Raw genomic sequence first — 12,305 nt, 5'->3', positions numbered from 1 at the left:
GGTACCATTAGTTAAACACAAAGTTTTTAAAACTTTTTCGCCTCTTTGTATTTTTTCGATAAGGCACCTTTTATCGAGATGTGGCTTCTTTTTTAATATGGTTCAAAATATACCTAAAAATTTAAATCATAAATAAATTTTCATATTATTGCCAAGTCTCCATAATCGTACTTAACCATATACAAATATGTGGTGGATTTGACAAATATTCAAAATATCTCGATAAAAACTGACTTTTTGAAAAAGTACTAAGAGGCAAAAAAGTTTTTAAAACATTGTGTTTAACTAATGGTACTACAATAATAATTAAATTATAACGCACACAAAAGTTTGGGGGGCTTTAAAGGAACAAAACCCCCATAAAATTTTGATGGGGTGTCCAAATTTCACTATAATTTTTTCTTAAGATACTACGGCCATAATAATACCACATGTCAATTTTCAATAAAAAATCTCTAATAGTTTTCGATGTATTGGAAAAAATCGATTTTCATTTTGTAACTTCAAAGGGCTGTAACTTTTTTAATGTGCACATTTGTACTAAGGTAAGTTAGGTTCAATCGAACTAATTTTAGTCCTAGAATATGCGATTAAATTTATTACCAGTATTTTTGTTACACCCTGTATAAGTAACAAAGTTAATAATTCAAGTTTAACTAATTCGATTTAAATTTGTTTATTAAGTCTGTAGGCCTACCCCATAATAGGGAACTTGCATAAATTTTTAAATTCGAAAAAAATGTTATAAATCACAACAGAACATAATTTAAAACATGTATCAAAGATAAAAAAGTTTTGTTTGTCTTTCGTTTGGCCCCTAAAGACGATTAAAAATTCAAATTAAAACAGGTGGCAAAAAACGCGTCGTGACGTCACTGGGTTGTACATTTACATTTTTCCAATAAAGTAAACAGAATTTTAAATTAGACGTTATAAACGTCAGTAGAAAATACATTTATGTGACGTTACAAGTGTTTTTGATCGTTTGAACTATTCATAGAAAATTTTTACTTTTACAAAATGGTTTTATTTTCAATAGTAAACCTTCGTTCCTTTTCTTCAAAAACAGTATAAAACTCCAATTTTAACAAACTGGTATATATTATTACAATGACATACGATAAATGTCATTAGAATATAAATATTTTTGACTTATTCCACGACGATGAGCTGGCCAAATACCCAAGTAGGTGGAGGCCAATAAACTAAAGAAGGAGAAGAAGAATACACCTAAATATAAGGTTGTGTCTAGGTATACGTTAACGTGTACGCAAATAAAAAAGTTAGAGTGTCAGTGATTTCTTATTTTTTATTTGTTTAGTGTTTGTTTTTAAATTAACTATGGAGTGTGGACAATTATTTAGTTCTTTTAACGGGTTTAAGAACATTTTAAAACAGTACGAAAAAGATAAGAGACTATAAATTAATATATATTTTTTTAGTTATTAATGAAATAGTACTACCGTTCAAGATTAAAATAAAAGGAAGACCTAAAGCTTTCACAATAATAATTAACTTGTTCTGAAGCTATTATCCTTGTGGAATTTTTGTAATCAACTATTCTAAATGAGAACTAAGCCACAATTTAACTAAAAAATTGATTTTATTAACATTTCGACGTCTAAACCTGATGTCGTTGTCAAAATACAAAATATTATTAAATTAAACAAAAATGTTGTTGCTTAGTAAAAAATTTTTTCTAATAATTTATTTAATCTGACTAATTTTTGTATTTTGACAATGACATCCGATTTGGACGTCGAAACGTTAATAAAATAATTTTTTTAGCTAAATTGTGGCTTATTTTGCATTTAGAATAGCTGATTATAATAATTCACTTACATATAAAAATTATTTTAACAATATTTTGTACCTACATGTCATGTCAACTAAATACATATAATTATTTTGCTAACCTAAATATATACTTTTATATATATACATTGATTTATTACAATTAAGTTTGAAACATCTGAATAGTTCTGCTTCCCTTCCCTTAACAAATATTTTTCTATCAAACAAACACTAAACATATCAAAATAGCATGTACTAAAATGTATAGTCACTGCGCAAGCTAAATAATGACGTCACTGGCTTGATGAAGTTTAATTCGCGTCTACCTAACTTTTTTATTTGCGTACACGTTAGCGTGTACCTAGACACAGCGAAATATAACCATAATCAAAACTAATGCAAAACTATGTGACGTCACGGGCCGTTTGAACTATTTTATACCGCCGATGACTTTAAATATGTATTTCTAAGTTATTACGAGTTTTTGAAGAGTGAAATTTTGGAAATCTCATTTTTAAACAAAACTGAACATTATTATCTAATAAAAAAAAATGTGCAAGTTCCCTATTGAATGCCATACTTCACATACATATTGGCTACAGTATGGCTTTATATATTAAGGTCTTATTTGTTTGTTTTAATAATTGTAATTTCCTGCCAATAAGCCAGTATAGCTGTCTTAGTTTGAGTCCCAATTGTTTTCGTTTTGTAAATATAAATGTGTTTTCCATGTTTAGTAACACTGCTGGTCATATACCGTTTCTTAGTGTAAAGGTAACATGGATTGATTTGGTCTCATTAACTCGAATTTTCCATTTTTTAACCTTGCTTGGATATTATTGTGTCTGGCTTGTAAGTCTGAGGCAGTTAGTAGATCATGATGGGAGCCGACTATTGCAGTGTCATCTGTGAAGGTTGCTGTTATTGTTGCAAATGTTGCAGCAATTTCTGCAAATGTCTGCAACATCTCCGTAACTAGTTATATCTATTCCTAGATATCTAAACCTTGCTTCCTGCTTTATTATTTTCCCATCAATTTTCTTGTGGTTGTTTTTATCAAAATTTAGTGGTAAAACCTTCAATTTAATTGTTGAAAGTCATACCTACATGGTGAGAAAGGTCTGCAGTTTCTGCCTAAAGTTGTGTTTTTTAAGTTGAAGTGTTCTAATCTAAGAAATCTGTGAAAATTAGTGCAGTTTTGCAGTTCTCTTTTTCGTTTTTTTGGCTCAAAAGCAATTACCATTAAAAATCAATTAAGGATAAGCTCCGTCTGTTTTGGAATAATTACCAGTGGCGTGCCTACTACTTTCCTAATTCTTTAATTTTTAATTTGACGATTATTATGGAGTGTGTTGTTTGTAAAATTATAAATAGCAGACCATATACTGGCCAATTGGTTCAAACCAAGGTCATAAATCTAAACACACACACACACACAGACCATATATAACATGTGACAGCTGCCAGATGGCTACACACAGGGATTGTTCGAATCTTACTGCTAGTGAATTAAAAGTTATTGATCTTAAGGGAACCAAATTATTGAAGTATTACTGTGAAGAATGTGAAGCCGGAGTTAAATTAATTCCTACATTACTACAAAAAATTGGTGATTTACAAAACGAGTTGCAAGAAGTAAAAAAATGTGTTGAAGGTTACAAGAGAAGTGGGGAAATGTCATTGAGTGTTAAGGAAGATTTAATCAGTGAAATTATGGATAGAGAGAGGAGAGCTTCTAATATTGTAGTGTTTAATGTAAATGAGTCCAAAATGAAGACCCAACAGGACAGAAATGATGAAGACTTGACTACGGTAAACAAGATATTGGAAAATTTTGATATAGACAGAAAGAGCATTAAAGTTTTTAGACTTGGTAAGTTTACACCAATGAAAACTAGACCAATTAAAGTTATACTACCATCTAAAGAAAAGGTTATGTCTGTGCTGAAGAATAAACAACTGATTAAGGAAGCAGGTATCAAGATCTTTGCAGATCAAACCAACCAGTAACGTGAGTATTATAAAAAAGTACAAAATGAACTACAGAATCTGATCGATTCGGGTGACCATAGTAAAACTATTAAATACATTAATAATAGACCCACGATTGTCAACAAAAATAATATAAATAATCAAAAAAACTAAAAATTGCACCTGATATACAACTTAATACAGATGTTATATATATAAATGCTCAAAGTGTTTTGCAAAATTTAGATCTAATTAGGGAAAGTCTGTTATGTTTTAATCCGAAGGTTATTTTATTAAGCGAGACCAGGACCACCAAGGACATAGAAGATAATGAAATAAGAATTGAAAACTATATGTGTGTTCGTTGTGATTCATCAAGTAGGTATACTGGTGGAGTGTTAGTATATGTTAAAAGTGACTATAGATGTTCTGTTGTAAGAAAGTATGTCCTTGACAAAAATTATTGGTGTGTAATTTTAAAAGTTAATTTTTTAACATCAACTTGGTACATAGGTTGCATATATCATTCGCCTTCATCATCAGATGCTAGGTTTATGGAAGAACTGGATAATATTTTTGATTTTATTGTTTCAACGAACCACTCTTTCATTTTAGTGGGCGATTTCAATTTAGATCAATTGTCAAGAACGTTTTATGTCAAAAAAATAAATGATCAAATGTTGAGCTACGGTATTTGCCAATTAGTTACATAACCTACTAGAGTGACAAATGTATCTAAAACACTGGTAGATTATGTCCTGTCAAATACTAATAATATCATAGTAAATGTTCATGAAACTCCAAAATTAACTGACCACTCCATTATTTCTGTTAATCTAAGAAATACTAAAAGTACAGAGCATTATAATGTTAAGAAATTTAGAAATTTAAGTCAGAGTAATATTTTGACAATTCAAACTAATTTAATGTATTATAACTGGAATTTGAATTCTGTTGATGTTGACTCGATTTTTAATGAGTTATTTTTAAATTGTGAGATTGAAATCAATAAAACAGCACCTATTCAAATCTGCCGGTTTAACTTAAAGCTACCTTGGTTTGATAACGAAGTTTACTCTCTTATAAAATTACGTGATAATGCTTATAGAACTTTTAAAACAGCACTTGAACCGTTTTAAACAGGAGTTGTGGAGTAATTTTAAAAGATATCGTAATGAAGTTGTTAATTTGTTAAAAACTAAAAAAAATCTTTATTATTTTAATAAAATAGATAGATTTAGACACAACCCCAAAGAAATGTGGAGAACATTAAAAAATTTAGTGAACATTAAATCCAAGGGTTCACCTCAATATGTTCAATTTGAAACAGGTATGTATTCAACATGTCAAGATAGCAAAGAAATCGCTAACCAGTTCAACAGTTACTTTGTTTCAAGTATCAACAATATTGTTGGAGTTTTGGATTTGAGGCAAACCTGGTGTAATAAAAATAGTAACTTATACCTACCAATAAATAAATTTAAATTAGTATCTTTAAACGAATTATGTATGTATGTTAATAAATTAGACAGTAAATGCTCAGTTCATGATATATTAAACGCTAAAATTCTCAAAGACATTTTTGAAACAATTGGGCATATTATACTAAATTTAATCAATACTTGTCTGTCTACTGGTAAAATTCCGAATCAACTTAAAGTTAGTACAATTGTACCAATTCAAAAAATCAATAATACAGTGAAAGCTGAAGAATTCAGACCCATCAATACACTACCACCAATTGAAAAATTGATTGAGCTTGTTGTGTATGATCAAATTATTGAACATGTTAAAACAAATGCTATTTTGATAAGTAATCAATCTGGTTTCAGAAAGCAACACTCTTGTGATTCGGCACTTCAATTGACAATTAGTAAATTTAAAACTGAATTGGATCAAAACAAATATGTAGTATCTGTATTCTTAGACCTTAAGAGGGCGTTTGAGACCATAGACCGTAATATTTTACTGGCAAAATTGTGGCAGTATGGCATTAGGGGTGGAGTTTTTGACTGGCTGAATAATTATCTATCAAATCGCAAGCAGAAGGTTAAATTCAATAATTGTATGTCAGATGAACTTAACATTGATCTAGGTGTACCTCAGGGCAGTGTCCTGGGGCCATTACTTTTTATTCTCTACTTGAATGATATAGATCTGTTTGTGGATTGTGAGTTTGTCAATCTTTTTGCTGACGATACGTTAATAGCTTGTAGTGATGTATGCTTGGAAAATGCAGTGGCAAAAATGAATTCAATTCTAGAGGCTGTTTATAATTATTTAACATTAAACAAGTTAAAATTAAATGTATCAAAGACAAAAGCTCTAATTGTAACCAGTAGATATAAGTATAAAAAAATCAATATAAATAGCATTAATTTATCCATAAATGGTGAAAAGATTGAAATAACAACAACTATTAAATACTTAGGATTTCAACTTGATAACACTCTTTCATTGGAAGATCATTTTGTTTATATACACAAAAAAATCAGCAAGAAATTATTCTTTTTTACAAGAATAGCAAAAAATTTATCTTTAGAAACTAGACTTACTGTATATAATTCAATAATCCAACCACATTTTGATTATTGTGCATCAGTCTTATATTTGTTCAACCTAAATAAAATGGGGCAACTTCAAAAATTACAAAATCGTGGCATGCGTATAATATTAAGAATGGGTCGATGGACACCAATAAATTTAATGCTGAATACATTGAACTGGTTTTCGGTATATCAAAGGTTTCAATATTTTGCATTGATTTTTGTTTATAAAATTAAAAACAATATAGCTCCCGATTATTTTCAGCAATTTATTAATTTTCCTAATACACACATACACGATACTCGAAATAAAAATAACATATACTTTTCTAAAATGAATTATAGCAGCTCAATGAATTCATTAATATTTAGAGGTTTCAGAGAATTTAATGAATTGCCTAATGAATTAAAAGACTGTAGGACAGTTAAAAGTTTTAAAGATAAATTAAAGGTTTTCCTTAAAAATTTAAAGTAGTATGTATTTGAATTGGCGGTGAGCGTGCACAATATTTTTGTTTATTTTTATTGACTTTTATTGGTTGGGGAACTTGTTAATTTGATTATAATTCGTTATTAATTTTGATTATAATTTGTTATTATTTTTTAATTTATTATTACATTTATTATTTTTTTTATTGAATTTTTTTATTGTGAATCATTGTATTGTATTTCCTTCGTTTTATATGTAAAAAAATGTATTTAAGTTAAATTTGTATATTAGGTTACCTATTTTGAAATAAAGATATCTATCTATCAATTTCGATGTTGTTCTGAAGCTATTTCCTTGTGGCATTTTTATAATTACGTATTTTTTATGGGAAATAAGCCACAATTTTACTAAAAAATGAATTTATTAACGTTTCGAAGCCCAAATCGGGTTTCGTTGTCAAAATACAAAATACTATTAAAATAAAACAAACATGTTGTTGCTAAGTAAAAAAATTCTTCTAATAATTTATTTAATCTGACTCATTTATATTGGCAATTCAGACGTATATTATACATTTTAAAGTAGAAGACTTTAAAATGATATCGCCAATATGGCGATATCATTGCGTTCCTGGGACGACTTTACTAAAAGATAGTTCATTCGATTACATGAAATCAATCCCAACTCAAGAATATCCGTCGCAAAAAAATCATAGCATGTGATCTGTCTTTAAAAAGACAACCAAATGCAACGATGACAGTAAAATTCTCGCGTTAGAGATTCCATAGTAAATCACGAGGGAAAACCAGGAAAAAAACCTCGTGATACTATCCCGACATCGTAAGTATTTGGTCTTACATTTAATCTACCTTCAAAAAACTAATACCAAATTCTGACTTTAATATGTTTAAATTATAAATAATATTAATATTACATAGATATACAATAAGTAATACTAAAATATAAAATTTGTACTAACTCGATATGTTATTGACTTACTAATCGTGGTATTTTCTTTCTATTGACTTCCTCTTTCAGTATGGGTAACCACATCCTACTGCATTCTACCGAGGAATTTGCGACACAATTGGTTTCATTTAGCATAATTAGAGCCGCTTCTTTGATTTTTCTCTTTTTACTATCTGATTCTTTCAGGACTATACTTGAATCTCTCCACTGAACTCTATGTTCATTATCCCATGCGTGTTGACATATCTGAGATCTATCAAATTCTCTGTTTTTAATATAAGACTGATGTTCATTTATTCTAACGTTTAATGGTCTTGATGTTTCACCTAAATAAAATTGTTCGCATTCACAAGGTATTCTATAAATGCAATTCTTTGTTCTTTCTTGTTCTTAAATATTGAATCATTAAATCCTTATATGATAGAGCCAAAATTACTTGTTCTAACGAAAAGTCATTTTTAGAAGAAAAACAATTGTTAACATCTGTTTTATTAAAAAATGATTATCCTTTATCGTTTATAAATAAGGAATTGACAAGATTAGATCGAATGGAACAGAACAACTTAGAACGGGATCCTACAACATTCACAAGAAATAATACGAGGAAAATAACAATACCATATATAAAAGGACTATCCGAGAAACTTAAAACGATAGGAAATAAATTCAACATTTCAACAACATTCAAAACAACAAACACATTGAGATCTATTCTATCTAAAACTAAACCTAACAATGAACAAGAAAGAACAAAGAATTGCATTTATAGAATACCTTGTGAATGCGAACAATTTTATTTAGGTGAAACATCAAGACCATTAAACGTTAGAATAAGTGAACATCAGTCTTATATTAAAAACAGAGAATTTGATAGATCTCAGATATGTCAACACGCATGGGATAATGAACATAGAGTTCAGTGGAGAGATTCAAGTATAGTCCTGAAAGAATCATTTAGTAAAAAGAGAAAAATCAAAGAAGCGGCTCTAATTATGCTAAATGAAACCAATTGTGTCGCAAATTCCTCGGTAGAATGCAGTAGGATGTGGTTACCCATACTGAAAGAGGAAGTCAATAGAAAGAAAATACCACGATTAGTAAGTCAATAACATATCGAGTTAGTACAAATTTTATATTTTAGTATTACTTATTGTATATCTATGTAATATTAATATTATTTATAATTTAAACATATTAAAGTCAGAATTTGGTATTAGTTTTTTGAAGGTAGATTAAATGTAAGACCAAATACTTACGATGTCGGGATAGTATCACGAGGTTTTTTCCTGGTTTTCCCTCGTGATTTACTATGGAATCTCTAACGCGAGAATTTTACTGTCATCGTTGCATTTGGTTGTCTTTTTAAAGACAGATCACATGCTATGATTTTTTTGCGACGGATATTCTTGAGTTGGGATTGATTTCATGTAATCGAATGAACTATCTTTTAGTAAAGTCGTCCCAGGAACGCAACTCATAAATATTGGCGATATCATTTTAAAGTCTTCTACTTTAAAATGTATAATATACGTCTGAATTGCCAATATAAATGAGTCAGATTAAATAAATTATTAGAAGAATTTTTTTACTTAGCAACATGTTTGTTTTATTTTAATAGTATTTTGTATTTTGACAACGAAACCCGATTTGGGCTTCGAAACGTTAATAAATTCATTTTTTAGTAAAATTGTGGCTTATTTCCCATAAAAAATACGTAATCAATTTCGATTTTACGCCGTAGTGGGTATTTAGATGTTGTCATACATTTGGTTTTTTCTGCTAATATCATCATATTGTATTTCTTGGCTGTTGAATTGAAGATGTGTGTTAATCTTTGAAGATCGTCTTCTGTGTCGGCGATTAATGCGGCGTCGTCTGCATAACATAATATTTGGATTTCTTTGTTCCCCATTTTCTTTTATTCATTCTTGAATATTTCCTGGCAGGCCTGGGTTAACAACACGAAATTTGGTAAGCTGGGGTTTTTTGGGACGAGAAATCTAAATTCGTCACCAAAAATGATGCATTACCTAGAGGGCGCCACATACGTCTTTCGGCGCTTATTTAATACGTTCAATTTTTTATCCCCCACTCTACATACCTTTTTAATCAAAAGGTATGCCTGTCAGGAAATATTCAAGAATAAATAACAAAAATTTAACTTTGACACCCTGTATTTCGGTTATTATCAAGTTTCGTACTAAAGTAATAGGCTATTGATTATATTCAAAATAAGACAGCTAAAAGGAACTACAACGTTAACGGGGTTTTATTATTTAATATGGTCAATGAACATCTATATATGAAAAAACCGCGGAGTGCTACCATTTAAAGGGGTGCGTTTTTGAGAAATGGGTGAATTAGTCCCTGGGCACAGGTTACATTAGGGTGAGTTCTATGCACTTTTGGTACAAACATATCTACATAAAAATTGTTCCTGGTTAAATTTCCTATCTAAATATCACTTTTTGAAGTCAATGATACTTTTTTTTACAAAAATATTTTCAAAAGAAAAAGCACAAAGAAACCCAAAAGAAAGAAATTTTGTTTTTTGTCCCATAACTTTTGTCCACGAGGATATAGGTATAGACATTGCTTTACAGAAAAAAAACCTATACATATATTTTTTCTTTAAAATGTTGTTTAATAGAGGTAATTAGGATTTATAGTTTTCGAAATATGATTTTTCAAATTTTCCTTGTTATTTCGCAAATATTGTTCTGTAACTTTTTTCTACGTAACTTTAGGTATATGCAATGGTACACGTAATATGAATAGAAATCAATTACCTTTAAAATGGTCTACTGTATAACGTTGTACGACTTTTTTTTAAAGAGATTATGGTTTTTCAAAGTTTTATACTTTTAACGATTTTTTATAATATAATATAAAAATAAAATAATATTATTATATAATATATTATATAATATTAGATTATATATAGTATATATAATATAATATTATATTATATATTATATAATACCTAATATAAAAAAATATTATTTTTTACATTTTTTACGATTATTTTTGAAATTTCTCATTGTAACTTTTTTTTTCTTGTACATGAATATACTATATATTGCTTAATAAAGAGAGCTCACTTTCTGTTCTTTAAAATGGTGTATTATCTATATTTAATTATGTAATGGAAACCAAGTGATTCTTTGATATTTTTTTACCTGTATTATTTAAAATTATTTCTTTTGCAAAAATTACATAAACATTAGTCTTAGAAAACATCACTTTAGTTAAAATTATTTAAGCGTTGACATTTAAAAAATTTTCAAAATCAAAGTCCATCTCCTCGTTAGCATTAGCTTCAATATCTTCCTCTGACACCTCAGTGTGCCTCAGTTATCTTAGAGTTCCCACAATTAGTACCCATGCACGCACATGCACCCTTTGCAGAATATTGAACAACTAATTCCTATCTTCCTACAACCGCAGTTTTTTTGTACATTTTTTGATACATTTACATGCTATTTTTTCAAGCAAAGCTTGTGGTGCAGGAGCTTTTACAGTAAATATTGGAATTAATCCATATTTTGAAGTTTGCCCGGCCGAGTCAAGTGGATCCAAAGTATTAACTATAAAAAAGAAGATTCAATCATAACACACAATCACATAAAAAAGTTATAATGAGGAATTTAAAAAATAATCCTAAATAAAATCAAAAATCGTTGCAAGTACTTATTACATTTTGAAAAACATATCTAATTCCAAAATAATCCTAGAATTTTTGATAATACACCATTTTAAAGTAAACAGAATAAGCTTTTTTTTTAGTATATAATATATACCTAAATTTAAAAAAAAGTTTTAATGGGAAATTTAAAAAATAATCGTAAAAAATATAAAAACTCGTTAAAAGTATAAAGTCTTGAAAAAGATAACCTCTTTAAAAGAAGTCGTACAACATTATACAGTATAACATTTTAAAGGTAATTGATTTCTATTCCTCTTACATGTACCATTGCATATGTCTAAAGTTACGTAGAAAAAAGTTACAGAACAATATTTGCGAAATAACAAGGAAAATTGCTGTGAGTGGCGAACTTTGAAAAATCATAATTCGAAAACTGTAAATCCTAATGGCCTCTACCAAACATCATTTTAAAAATAAAATATGTAAGTGTTTTTTCCGTGAAGCAATGTCTATACCTATGTCACCGTGGACAAAAGTTATGGGACAAAAAACAAAATTTCGTTCTTTTGGGTTTCTTTGTGCTTTTTCTTTTGAATATATTTTTGTAAAAAAAAAGTATATTTGACTTTAAAAAATTTATTTAGATAGGAAATTTAATCAGGAAAATTTTTTATGTAGACGTGTTTGTACCAAAAGTGCATAGAACTCACCCTAATGTAACCTGTGCCCAGGGACTAATTCACCCATTTCTCAAAAACGCACCCCTTTAAATGGTAGCACTCCGAGGTTTTTTCATATATAAAGATTCATTGACCATATGAAATAATAAAACCCCGTTAACGTTGTAGTTCCTTTCTATAGTACATAATCAATAGCCTATAAGTAAGCTTAAATCGACCTATTTTAACCTCAGGAAAGTGAGGTTAAGCTATGACCCACTCGTTACCAA

This window comes from Diabrotica virgifera, chromosome 2 (assembly GCF_917563875.1).
Source record: "Diabrotica virgifera virgifera chromosome 2, PGI_DIABVI_V3a".
NCBI lineage: Eukaryota > Metazoa > Arthropoda > Insecta > Coleoptera > Chrysomelidae > Diabrotica > Diabrotica virgifera.
This window is presented reverse-complemented; position numbering follows the sequence as displayed.